This window comes from Prionailurus bengalensis, chromosome B1 (genome assembly GCF_016509475.1).
Source record: "Prionailurus bengalensis isolate Pbe53 chromosome B1, Fcat_Pben_1.1_paternal_pri, whole genome shotgun sequence".
Classification (NCBI taxonomy): domain Eukaryota; kingdom Metazoa; phylum Chordata; class Mammalia; order Carnivora; family Felidae; genus Prionailurus; species Prionailurus bengalensis.
The window spans coordinates 82342671-82357217 of record NC_057344.1 but is presented as its reverse complement, the minus strand read 5'-3'; the positions used below and the strand labels follow the sequence as shown (position 1 = coordinate 82357217).

The following is a 14547-nucleotide window of genomic DNA, read 5'->3' as shown; positions in this document are numbered from 1 at the left end:
CTGGAGGGAAATGGAGACCCCCAGGAATTCAGTTACCATTTCATCTGACTGGCCTCCTGCCCAGCTTCTGGTTTTCACCCTAGCTCCCTGTTGGGATAGGAGCCCAGCCCTGAACCCTGGCCAAAAAAGCTGTAGCTCTTGCTCCACTTAATTCTGGCCAATCCAGGAGATAAATCCTGCTAGCGGTACCACAACCACTACCCATCTCAGCTTCCCCAGTTACTAGATTGTCTGCTTTAGCCCAGGAGACCTCCCAGAACTGAAGCTTAGATAACAGCTCAGATAATGGGATATCCAGCAAAACCTGAGAAATTCTCCCCCAGGCCTAACACATTAGCCTGCCAAAAGCCTTTACAAATGACTTCTTTATATTCACAAGTAGACTGACTAGAGATACAGCAACACGTTTTGCAGGCTAATTCACTGTATTGACCAAAAAAAGCAGCTGTAGCTTCAGAGGTAAAATGTATGTGCTATTCAATCATGGTGTGAGCACACACTTTTATGTCTCTACCCTTACATCATTGGAAAAATTGTGATCATATAACATCTTTGGGACTTGGTTTCCTCATCTGTAAACTGACTGGACAACTCTCAAGTCTGTTCAATTAAAATTCTAGATAAATTTCTTTACCGAGCAATTATATTCACTTTTTGGCCCCATCCTGTTTCTCCCATTGCATTCATACTGCTAAGTATAGCCCTGATCTCACGTTATTATTATTTTTTTAATAGGATAGAACAATCTTACTCTTCACAAAAAGGTTTTCAAAAATGAGCTTTTCAGTGGAGATAACATGAAAATGAGCCTGGAGCCACCAGGAGCAGTAGCTCAGCTCAGGGCCTAAGGTCCTCCTTGCCCAGGTGGTGAGGTAAGGGTGTATACTCCCCTCCCTTTATTAGCTTATCCTGCTGTGTCCTGATGCCGCTCAGACGTTTCATCGTTTTCTGCTGAAGCAGACCTTCTACAAAATCATCAGATTCTATCTTGCACTCTCTCTCTGCATGGATACCACTGATTCCATGTATACATTCTATCTACTCTTTTTCAAAAGCATGACATTGACCTGGAATCTTGTGAGGCTGCTCAACACTTCGGATTGACATCCAATGATCTAAGTTAAGACCCAACTTTTCTGCACGTCAAAGAAGGGCACGGTGTCTCTCTGTCGTGCCCTTGTCTCCTTACTGGCCACTGCTACTGGATGATCTCTCCCACTATTTTATAGTTAGTTGTATGTGTGAGTTGTTTGTTTGTTGTTGTTGCTTTTTTTCCCCCTATGACTTCCTTGAAGACAGAGGTTTTGTCTTGCTTGGTCCTTGCAGCTGAGTGCAAACCAACATAAAATACTCCACTCCACACTTGAACAAAATTTGCGAAATAAGTTTTCTTTATAGTTCTTAACAGTTCCTTGCATCCTGAAAACGTCATTTTCAGATAAAATTTGTCATTTTGAACATCAGAGCAACCTTAAGAATTTTGGCTATTTGATAGCAGGAAAAGGGAGGGGCATGGCAATTATTTTATGAATTAATAGAGTCTACCTTCCTCAAAAACAATTTAGGGCAGGTCACAGTGCCCCAGAATAAGCAAAAAGAGGGGGCAACTGGCAAACTTCACCTTACTGGTGCTCAGAAGCCCTGAAGCTATCTCCCCAGAGAGCAGGGCAAAATCAGCTCACAAGAATTCGTATGATAAGAACAGAGGCACCTGAAAAAGCACCAGAACATCAAGGCTTACAATAAAAGTGTCAGCCTCCTGGTGGAGCTTGAGCTGGGCTGCAATAATTTTCTCCCTGATGAACTGACTTCAAAGATTCCTTGGGTCACTTGAAGAACATTTGGTAAAATATGTAAATATTAGTTTCTCTTCTTACCTCTAGTAGAGAAAAAGTGCTTTGAGAGCCTAGCAGAGAAGAGAGCTGTTAAAAAATAATTTTCAGAAAATGGTAAAATCATGGCTCCCATACAGCCATTAAAATGAACATGGGTTATAGAGGTTTTTTTTTTTTTAATCATATGACATGAGGGAACCAGAGAGATGTTATAAACCAGTTCAAAGGAAAAGTCAAAGCAGCACAAATTCACAAGGATTAAAGGAACGTTGTAAATAGGGCCAAAGTACTTTTTTCATGTGGTGGAGGAAGTAAATTAAAATCACTGCTGGATCAGACATAATATACGTATCTATCAGTTGCCTACCACTGTGGCAGAATAGCTCAAAGACATTGCACTGGGCTAGAATCTATCTTATCATCTGGAAGGGATTGCTATGCACAAGGCCGGCTTTCCATTGAAACGAAATTTTTTCTACAGAATTTACTTGACCCAGCTGCCCTAACAGCTTTCTTTAACATAACAGATGTTGCGGCCACGCTTTGGCAAGCAAATGACTGTCATGTCATAATTGAATCCTCTACCGGGATCTGAGATGCCAATATTTCATACTGCCTTTTAAAATGCCACACATGGCAGAAAAAAAAAACCCTTATTTTTTAAAGTTCCTTAGCAGCCTGACATTTTCTAGTAGATATTCTCTACCTCTGTGAAGAATCAGGACACAGGGTTTTCCTAATAAACAAGGCCAAATTATTTTCTCAAAAAGTAATACTGACTCTGCTCAAATCCTCAGATGAGTATTCACTTGAGACCCTAGGGTCTTGTGCCATAAATGGTGGAAGACAATTTGGGCCTGAGAAGGTTTGAAGGCTGGTGTTAACTATCACCAGGCTTTGTTCACACTTCCAATAACTGCTTCAGGAACAGCATCTCCCTGATTGGCCCACAGTATTTCTGTTGCTTTAGAACTGCTCCTGGGGTGCCTGGGTGGCTCAGTAGTTAAGCATCCAACTTTGGCTCAGGTCATGATCTCATGGTCGTGAGTTTGAGCCCTGTGTCAGGCTCTGTGCTGACGGCTCGGAGCCTGGAGTCTGCTTCAGATTCTGTGTCTCCCTCTCTCTCTGCCCCTCCCCCACTCATATTCTCCCTCTCCCTCTCTCTCTCACTCTCTCTCTCTCTCTCTCAGAAATAAATAAACATTAAAAATTTTTTTAAAAAGGGGAGCCTGGGTGGTTCAGTCAGTTAAGCATCCAACTTCGGCTCAGGTCATGATCTCACGGTTTGTGAGTTTGAGCCCCGCGTCGGGCTCTGTGCCGACAGCTCGGAGCCTGGAGTCTGCTTCAGATTCTGTGTCTCCCTCTCTGACCCTCCCCCGTTCATACTCTGTCTCTCTGTGTCTCAAAAGTAAATAAACATTGAAAAAAAATTTTTTTTAATTGTTTTTAAAAATACAAAAAGAACTGCCCTCAGTGGTGTCTGTGCTTTCTCTTTTATGTCAGTTGCCCAACTGGTAGAAACAAAGGTACAGCCCTACAAGGTAGACCTTAGATGCAAAGGGAGGAACAGATGAGGAAGCTGAGCTCTTCTTCCCTTTGTCCCCTTCCCCTGGCAATCAGTAACCTCACCCCTTCGCCATCTTCCTCCTGCACCACAATGGGGTTCTCCCCTTGTTATTCTACCTCAGCCCAGGCACTGAAGAGCCTTTGTTCACTATTCCAACTTGTTTTGCGGGCATATCTCTTCTTTGGGTTTCATCCCCTCAGCTCCCTCCAGGAGCTCCACTCTACTCCCTCCTAGTCTTGGCCCCTCCCTCTCCTCAGCAAGGTTTCTCTTATCTTTTTTTCCAGTCAAGGCAGCTGGCAGCTTTCCTCAGAATCTAAAGACTCATGTAATCTTGAGCGAGGCAAAGGCCGCTGGCAGGAGGGATTAGGATCCCCTCCTCTAAGCAGGGAGGAGGGTGGTTCCTAGAGAGCCAGGCACTCTGTAAACTACCAACGGGCTGCTTTGACCATAAAAGCAGTTCAGCCTGGCCTTTGGTGAACGTCTATTTTTTTTTTTTTTCAGTAGAATTGTATCCTCATGGACCCACCAGCGTAAGTTAACAGCAAAATATACATTCCAATAGCTGAATGAGTTGACCTGTTGTATAGGGTTACTTAGTATTGTTCATTTAAATACTGGAGAATGTCTGTCAAATACAATGGTTTTCGCTGTAGCACAGTTGATGTTAAACTATTCTGACAGTAAGTAGGCAATAGGTTCAGCAGCTCTAAAGGAAAATCGTGGTCTGTATTAATAAAACCATGTCATCAGCATTGAGAAGGGTGCATTCTCTACTATTTACTATGCCTTGCAGCCTCCTCTCTTTTAACAGCTGTATCAAGTTATATATGATGGATCTATAATGCCAAATTAGGACACTACTCTGTTTTATATACATTTAGAACTGGAATTTTGCCCTACCCATAGGAACTCAGAATGTACACCAGGATTATAGAATTTGATAGATAAACAGATTCATTCAAAAGATACTCATTGAGTGCATTATTGTTCTATGAACCGGAGATACAAAATAAATAAGACATGGTCTCTGTGGAGAAGACAGTGCAAATGAGTACTACTGCATTTTCACAAGGTTAGGATATGACTGTCAGTCATTGTATTCTGGTGTCAAGGATTCCTGAAACTTTATTAATTTAAATAGAAATGAAATTCAGTGCTGCTGTTATGTATGATACATGGTCTTATGGGAGCACTAATAAGTGATCTGATCAGAAAATAAAATCACCATAAACCCACATTATTTTTTTTTTAATTTTTTTTTTCAACGTTTATTTATTTTTGGGACAGAGAGAGACAGAGCATGAACGGGGAAGGGGCAGAGAGAGAGAGGGAGACACAGAATCGGAAACAGGCTCCAGGCTCCGAGCCATCAGCCCAGAGCCTGACGCGGGGCTCGAACTCACGGACCGCAAGATCGTGACCTGGCTGAAGTCAGACGCTTAACCGACTGCGCCACCCAGGCGCCCCAAACCCACATTATTTTAATTCTGATATATTTTTTAATAAAACAATAAAAGTAACACATGCTTATTGTAAAAAGTCCTACACAATCCCATCACTTCATTATTCTTAACTATGTTTTTATTGGAATAAAGGGAATAATACTGGTCAGTAGTAGATTACTTTTAAAACTTGTTCATTCTTCATGTAAGATAATGAGCTAATTCAGAAAAAAAGGGTTTGCTTAAGTTGGTTGCATCAATCCAACTTGAAGTCTTCCACTGAAATCAATCATAACCACCCCTTTCCCCTAAAAGACAAACAAGTTAAAAAACTATCTGAACTTAATAAGTCAACATGTCATTCCAGGTAAGCCATTTGAAAAGTTGTTTTACTAAATTTGCAGGATATATTTAACTTTTCAGAGTCTTTCTTGGACCAGATGAAATATTAAAGATCAATATGAAATCTGAACAAATTACCAGCAACAAAATTGAATTGGTAATTAATAATTACCAAACAACAAAGTCCAAAACTGATGGCTTACACAAGTGAATTCTATCAAACATTTAAAGGAGAATTAATATCTATTCTGCTCAAACTATTCAAAAAAATAGAAGAGGAAGGAAAGCTTCCAAAAACATTTTACAACCCCAGCATTACCCTGATACCAAAGCCAGATAAGGAAACCACAAAAAAAGAAAAGTACTGCCCAATATACCTGATGAACACAGATGTAAAAATCCTCAGCAAAATATGAGTAAACAACATTCAAAAATATATTAAAATGATGATTCACCATGATCAAGTGGGATTTATTCTGTGGATGCAAGGGCAGTTCAGTATTTGTAAATCAATCAACATGATATACCACATCAACAAAATTAAGGATAAAAAAATCATATGATTATCTCAAGAGATGAAGAAAAAGCATTTGAAAAAATTCAACATGCATTGATGATAAAAACTCTTAACTCACCCATTCATGATAAAAAGTAGGTTTAGAGGGAACATACTTCAACATAATAAAAGCCACGTATGAAAAACCCACAGCTAACACTCAATGAAGAGAAATTGAGAGCTTTTCCTCTAAAATCAGGAAAAAGACAAGGATGTGCACTCTCACCACTGTTATTCAACATAATACTGGAAATCAGAGCCAGAAATCTGATAGCCACAGCAATCAGAGAAGAAAAATAAATTAGAGGCATCCATATTGGTGAAGAAAAAGTTAAACTATCACTATTTGCAGAAGACATGATCTATACATAGAAACCTATGATTCTACCCTAAAGATTCTACCAAAAAACTACAAGAATAAGTAAATTCAGTAAAGTTTTAGGACACAAAATCAATACCCAGAAATCAGTAGTGTTTCTATACACTAATAATGAAGTAGCTGAAAGAGAAATTAAGAAAACAATCTCATTTACAATTGCACCAAAAAGAATAAAATACTTAGGGATAAACCTAACTGAAGAGGTGAAAGACCTGTACACTGAAAACTATAAAACACTGATGAAAGAAACTGAAGACGATACAAACAAATGTAAAGTTATTCCATGCTGGAATTGGATTGGAAGAATTAATATTGTTAAAATGTCCATATTACCCAAAGCAATCTACAGATACAATGCAATCCCTATAAAAATACCAGCAATATTTTTTACAAAACTAGAACAAATAATACTAAAGTCTGTGTGAAACCACAAAAGACCTGAAATAGCCAGAGCAACCTTGAGAAAAAAACAAAGCTGGAGGTATCACAATTCCCAATCTCAAGATATACCACAAAGCTGTAGTAATTAAAATAGTATGGCATTAGCACAAAAACAGACACATAGATCAACAGAACAGAACAGAGAGCCCATAGATAAACCCATGATTATATGGTCAATTAATCTATGACAAAGGATGATGAATATACAATGGGGAAAAGACAGTCTCTTCAATAAATGGTGCCAGGAGCAAGGCAGCTATGTGTAAAAGAGTGAAACCGGTCCACTTTCTTATACCACACACAAAAAATAAACTCAAATGGATTAAATACTGAAGTGTATGACCTGAAACCATAAAAAAATACTTAGAAGAGAACATAGGTTGTAATTTCTCTGACAATGGCTGTAGTAACATTTTTCTAGGTACGTCTCCTGAGACAAGAGAAATAAAAGCAAAAATAAACTATTGGGACTATATCAAAGCCAAAAGCTTTTGCACAACCATGAATAAAACAAAAAAGGCAGTCTACTGAAGATATCTGCAAATGATATACCTGATAAGGAGCTTATATCTAAGAATATATAAAGAACTTATACAACGCACCACCAGAAAAACAGCCAACCTGATTAAAAAATGGGCAGAAGACGTGAATAGACATTTTTCCACAGGAGACATCCAGATGGCCAACAGACACATAAAAAGATGCTCAACATCACTCATCATCAGGGAAATGCAAATAAAAACCACAAGGAGATATCACCTTATACCTGTCAGAATGGCTAAAATCAAAAAGACAAGAAATAACAAGTGTTGATGAAGGTGTGAAGAAAAGGAATCTGCCCACGGGAATCCCTGTTGGTGGGAATGTAAACTGGTGTAGCTACTGTGGAGAATACTATGGAGGTTCCTCAAAAAAATTAAAAATAGAAATATGATATCATCCAATAATTTTACTATTAGGTATTTACCCAAATAAAAATGAAAACCCTAATTTGAAAGGATATATGTATCCCTATGTTTATTGCAGCATTATTTACAATAGCCAAGATATGGAAGCAATCTAAGAGTCCATCAATAGATGAACGGATAAGGGAGGTGCTGCGTAAAATACTATGCAGCCATAAAAAAGGATGAGATCTTGCCATTTGCAACAACACAAATAGACCTAGAGGGTACTAGCTAAGTGAAATAAGTCAGACAAAGAAAGACAAATACAATATGATTTCACTCATAAGTGGAATTTAAAAAAAATGAATAAACAAAAAGCCAAATCAGACCTATAAACACAGAGAACAAACTGATGGTTGCCAGAGGGGAGGAAGGTGGAAGGATGGGCAAAATGGGTGAAGGGACGTGGGAAATTCAGGCTTGCAGTTATGAAATGAATAAATCACAGGAATAAAAGGCACAGTATAAGGAATATAGTCAGTGATATTAGAACAGCCTTGAATGGTGACAGAGGGTAACTACACTTGTGGTGAGCATAGTATAATACATAAGCTTGTTGAATCACTATGTTGTACACCTGGAACTAGTGTAATATAATGTGTCAACCATACTTAAGCAAAACAATTAAGATAAAAAAAGTTTTTAATCTATGCAAAAACCATGTGAAAAATGAAGATTCTGATTATCTTTTTTTCCAATATTAAAAGAAGTGAGTGCAGATTTTTTTTAAAGGGATTTTTTTCCGTGGATTAGCACCCTAAAATTCAACACCAGGTTTTTCTCTAGTTTACCTCAATCTCTGACTTTGGTCAAGTCGTCTCTCTGCACCGAAGTTTTCTCACCCAAATCACACTAACCACTAGAAAGTGATGGAAGCCAAATCACAAGTAAGGATTTAAGAGGATAATTAAGTTTAAATTTTAGGAAAAAAATAAGCTACAGATACTGAATCCCTTTAAGACAGCAAAGGCATCACAAATAACTGTTTCTTCACATCTCTGATCTATAATTTATTCACCCCTAAAATGAAGGGTTTAGTTAAATGATCTCCTGGGTTTCATGTGGTGGTAAAATTCTATTACCATATTGTTTCTATTATCATGAATATTATGTCCAGAAAGGTAAGAAAGAAAATAGCAGACAAGCAACATAAATGGTATATCCATGGTAAACATATCTAAAACTCTTCCAATTTAGCTTCTCCAATAAGAAAGTGAAATCCCAAAGAGGTTTAGCTGGTGGTAAAAGGGTACTCTGAAACCTATACTCTGACTCAGGCACAAAGTCAAGGAATTAATGTAGACAGAACCACAACCAAGTAGACATGGTGGCAGAGGGACTCGTTTAGAGTAGACTGGAAAGGAATTTGCTATTTTCTTCACTCTAGTTTTATTGAAACCAATAGGAAAACTGTATTTAATAATGCAATATCAAAGCAAACACAGCATTAGGCATTTCTCTAGGCCATTCATAATCTTCTTGGGTGGCTGACAGCCCTCTGCTTCCAGTGTATTTTAGGTGTGTACTAATGGCTTAGTACAATGAAGTATCTTAATGGCATATTTATTGAAGCACTTAATCTACTCTTGGGGGGTGAAGAGATCAAGTGCATCTCTGTTGAAGCACAGAAGCTTGTTAGAGACTGTATAATGACTATTACAGGCTAGAGTCCACAGACTCACCCTGTAGTTTTGTTGATAACCTCGACTTGTCAAAGTTCTGATTTGTCACCAGGCATTTTGAATGAGAACCTAAGACATTTCATCAATACCTGTCAATCCACACCCAGCAAAGAAAGCGATACAGTGTCAAGCAAAGGATTTCACTTAATGAGCTGGCCATAAACCTGTCATGGGTTGTTTTTACCTAGCTTCTGTTCTTTCACTGCTTCCCAAGCCAGATCCCACCAAATACTCAGGGTTAAACAGAATCACTCAGAGTTGAGACAAATCCCCATAGACTTCCCCACCACCCAACTGTGTAACCTACCAGAGAATTGGCTGGCCCATAGGGCTTTGGTTTATTTGTCTGTTAAATAAAGAGATGAAACTAAGTGGTTTTGAGAGCTAACATTCCATAACTCTATCTCACTTTTTCTTTCATTAACTAGTAGTTTGAAGAACCCTGAGTAAAGTCAAATTTCCAATTTTTGCCTCAAGGAAATTTGATTTTTTTTTCTTTTTTTTTTTTTATAAAATAAAATCTCTATGGTTCAAGAAAAGCTGAAGGCACCTATTTTAGCTTTACTCGTTTAGGGAAGTATTTAAAGAATGAAACAAGGAATGGCTGCTATTTAAAGAAGCAGTCACAAAAAAAAAAAAAGATAAAACTTATGACTATAATAAAATTGCCTTCAATGAAAAAACTTCCCATTTGACTGTATCTTCTTTTTTTTTTAATTTTTTTTTTCAATGTTTATTTATTTTTGAGACAGAGAGAGATAGAGCATGAAGGGGGGAGGGTCAGAGAGAGAGGGAGACGCAGAATCTGAAGCAAGCTCCAGGCTCTGGGCTGTCAGCACAGAGCCCGACGCGGGGATCAAACTCACGGACCGTGAGATCATGACCTGAGCCGAAGTCGGGCACTTAACCGACTGAGCCACCCAGGCGCCCCTGACTGTATCTTCTTTTTAAACCTATCTATGTAGGTATAAATACTATGCCAGCATCTCTGTGTTATAAACCAGCTCACAAAAGGGACCCTGTAAATTATTTTTATTGTAATTAAGGGGTCTAAAAAAAAAAAGGCTAGTTGTGAAAAGGACCTTGGAATTGAAAATCATGCCTATATACTACCTAAGGAAAATATATATGAGTAAAACTATATTCAGCTTCACTGTTGGACACATAATTGCTAATCATATAATTACTAACTGTAATTCCCAGCATTTCCAGTCCAAGCAAAAGAAAGAAGATTAAAGTGTTTTTTGGGTGTTTGTTTTTTTTTTTAACATTTATTTATTATTGAGAGAGCATGAGCATGGGAGGGGCAGAGAGAGGAGGAGACACAGAATCAGAAGCTGGCTCCAGGCTCTGAGCTATTAGTACACAGCCCGACGCAGGGCTGAAACTCGCAAACCATGAGATCATGACCTAAGCCGAAGTCGGACACTTAACCAACTGAGCCACCCAGGTGCCCCAAAGATTAAAGTGTTTTTAACGAAAAACAACACATGTAATCAATAATGTATACGTCAGGGAAAGGAGAGGTACTATGCAAGAAATGGGTTTTACAACAAGGGTCCAATAGGGAGATGGAGTGGGGTTGAAAGAACAGATTCTTGAATCGAGCTGAGTGACTCACCTCTTGGTCTGAACCGCATGGAACAGTTTAGCTAAGTCCTACAGAAGGAATTGAATTCCTTCTCCAGGAAGTGGCCTGCTCTTAGGCTATAGTGGGATTAGACCAGTTATTTCTAAGTTTCTTCAAGTCCCTTTTTTCACTGATTCCTGGAAATTTCATACTTTTTTTAAATGCTTATTTATTTTGAGAGAGAGAGAGAGAGAGAGAGAGAGAGAGCGCAGGGGAGGGGCAGAGAGAGAGGAAGAGAAAGAGTCCTAAGTTGGCTCCATGCTGTCAGCACAAAGCCCAACGTGGGGCTTGAACCTCGAACCGTGAGATCATGACCTGAGCTGAAGTCCAACACTCAACCGACTGAGCCACCCAAGTGCCCCTAATTCTTGGAACTTTCAAAGACTCATCCAAATGAAACCCATGCCTGGTCTGAGGCACACCTGCCACAGAGAAAGCCTTCTGTCACATGCAGTTCCATCTCGCCTCAAGCAGTTTATTCAAGATTCTGGCCTTTCAGGTTTCTGAGCTCAGATTTTCATCTCAACTACTCCACCTCCTAGAAATACCTAATGGACTATTAAAGAATTGGCAAAGAGTAAAAGAAATATGTCATAGCTGGTATTTTTATTTTGGTTAGAAAAATTCACAGGTTATCTTAATTCACTGCTATAGTTCTTAGCCCATTTTAGAGGAGCAGTTGGGGTCTGGAAATTTTTTAGTTAGCTTTTCTCTAGACTACCTGAAAATCATTAAAAATGTATCCCCAATTGGTCCCACAGTTAATTAACTGTTCTTTGCAAAATCTTTCTGTAAAGATTCAGTGTAAAACACATTTTATTTCCCATTTTGCTTGTGATCCTAAGTTATTTAGTGGCTCCGCTTAGGCTAATCTTGACCTAATTCTCATAAAAATTAACACCATGATGTTAGAGTTCACAACCTTTGGGCATCACAGCTGCACTCTTGGGGTTAACACTGCTCTTGTGGGAATGACACAAGAAATACAGAGCACCCAAATTCTAGGAAGAACTTGAATTATGTGCAGCCCCACATAATTCCCACCAGATGAGGAAGGTGTTTAAATCTTATAATCCTGTTTTAGGAATCTCCTACTGTATCATGTTGAAATGTTCTTTGAAGCTGGCATTTATTACACGGTTACCATCCAGTGGCAATAAGTTAAATGTTTGTTTAGTGATAAGGCCTCCACCTACTCCATTCACCCTTGATCCTGCACTTCTGAGACCCAGAACATACACAGGAAGAGAAAGCAAAGTTAGTTAACAGAAGTAGACTGAGAATTGATTAACTATTAGTTGTCCCTCTGATTAACAGTGATATTCCTAATGATTCCATGAAGTTTCAAAAAGTTTCAAAAAATTTCAAAAAATTTAATATTAATAATATGAAAACCCAAGAACCCACATTAAAATAGAATGCTTTCATTGGCATTTGGTTACGAATGAGTTGAAATAAGGAAAAAAACACTAGATCAGGAGTCAGAAGACCTGCTTCTGGTTGCTTATGGTTTCCGTTTCATCTGTTTTACGGGGCGACACCTGCCTTACCTGCCTGACAAGGTTGCTTTAAGCATCTAAAGCAGTGGGCATGAATGTTCCTTGTAAACAAGAATGTGCTTTACAAAATATTTTAATAATTCACTTTCCTCTTATGTGTACAGAAAATGAAATACATTTTTAAAAGAACTTTTTATGGGATGCCTGTATAGTTCAGTCGGTTAAGTTTCCGACTTTGGCACAGGTCATGATTTCGAGGTTTGTGAGCTTGAGCCCCAAGTCAGGCTCTGCGCTGACAGCTCAGAGTCTGGAGGCTGCTTCAGATTCTGTGTCTCCCTCTCTCTCTCTGCCCCTCCTGCTCCCCCATCTTTCTCTCAAAAATAAATAAACATGAAAAAATAATTTTTTAATATATAAAAGAACATTTTATTACAAAATTTCAAAAGGACTGCAAAAGATTCCCAATCAACTTTTCTACTGGATAGCAAGGTAGCAGCTGCCCAAGGAACCAGAGAGCAGAGAGCTCAAAATCCAGCATCAGGGAGAACACTGAAAATACTTGAACTTTATTAAGAAAGTTTGAAGAAAAAGAGATTCAATGTTTTCCACAAGACCTAATTTCAATTTAATTACTGATTTTTAACTACAAAGCAGCAAAATATTCACGCAAGCAGAGCTATTTATTGGCCACCCCAGGGCACTTGTCCTTAGATTGGCCCCTTCTCACATCTTTACAATGTTTTTGGACACCTGTGAAATTCTGAAGGTAAAAGAAAATGTCTGCTCACACCCCTACTCATGCCTGTAGGTTCTCTAATCCAACATTATTATTAATTTTTTAGTAGCTATTAATTTATTAATAATTATGTTACCTTAATAGCAGGATTTAGATTAGACATTTAGATGACAATGGTAAACTGGATAGATGAAGTATTATTTTAATTGAGATTATACTAATACATTTATGATTTATTGTGAATCCAATGGAGGGCCCTAAAGGTCTAAATGCCTCAGGTCCAGAATTACTTAAACAAGGCCAAAATAATTAAACTCAAGCCTCAGTATGAAGTAGAAACAACAGTTCAAGACGAAGTTTGGAGATATTTGAGTTTCTCTAAGAAAGAGTAGGGGAAAGAAATTCCTTGTTCTTTATAAGGCTCTGTTTAAAGTAAATCACATTGATTTATTTTCAAACAAAGTTGTAAAGTCACGAAATAGTCATGCAAGCCCCTTATTCTCTAAGAAGTTACAGAGAGAAATAAATATAAGTGAATACTTTTGTCTGTATTCAATTAATCGTTCCTGCTTTCTATCTCTCTGTCTCTCCATCCCTCCCCTCCATTCTTCCTTCTTTTTGTTTTTTTAAAAAAGCAACAGGCTTAGTCTATAAAAAAGTAGGAAGGAATATAGCCTGGTCACCTTTCCATATTTCTTTATCCTTGTGTCCCCGTCCTGTAACACGCCCTCTCCTAACAGTAGTGATGTGTGAGGGAAGGTTTTATTTGATAAGGTCAAAGGTGAGAATCCCAGGCAACATTGTTTTTTTAATAGTCTTTGGTATGACAGAAAACATAAAACCAGAGGCCACATACCTATCTTATCCACACATACCATCAACATCAATAGGTATCTCACTACAACCTCAGGCAGTTTATTCTAACAAGCATTCTGCCCTCCAACCACCCCTGTATCCTGGTGACCCAGCTTGCTTTTGACTGCTCACCCATTCCTTGTATTTTCCTCTTGTCTATGGTTTGTAAACAGAAATCAGCTAAATCTTACATTTCATAACAGCTACATGAATATTTCTGATGCTTAAGTAACATTAAATGATTATTGCAACACAGTATCAATACAAGATGGCATTAATTTTTTTAAAAATGTTTATTCATTTTTGGAGAGAAAGAACATTAACAGGGGAGGGGCAAAGAGAGAGGGAGACACAGAATCTGAAGCAGGCTCTAGGCTCTGAGCTATCAGCACAAAGCCTGACGTGCGGCTTGAACTCACGAACCATGAGATCATGACCTGAGCTGAAGTTGGACGCTTAACCAATTGAGCCACACAGGCACCCCAATACACGATGGCATTTTGTAGACAGAGACAGAGAGAGGAAAATTACTTCAGAGTTACTTAACAGTAAATATTCAATTTAGTCATTTAGTAGCTGTGTAATTTTGTCAAATTAATGTTTGTTTCCTTCATTCTACAAAGAGCGTATAATAAT

General features: G+C 38.4%; 1 pseudogene; it reads right to left on the bottom strand.

The window, feature by feature from the left end:
• Positions 1–837: 837 nt before the first annotated feature.
• Positions 838–14547, bottom strand: part of LOC122468955 — a 28679-nt pseudogene continuing 14969 nt past the window's right edge.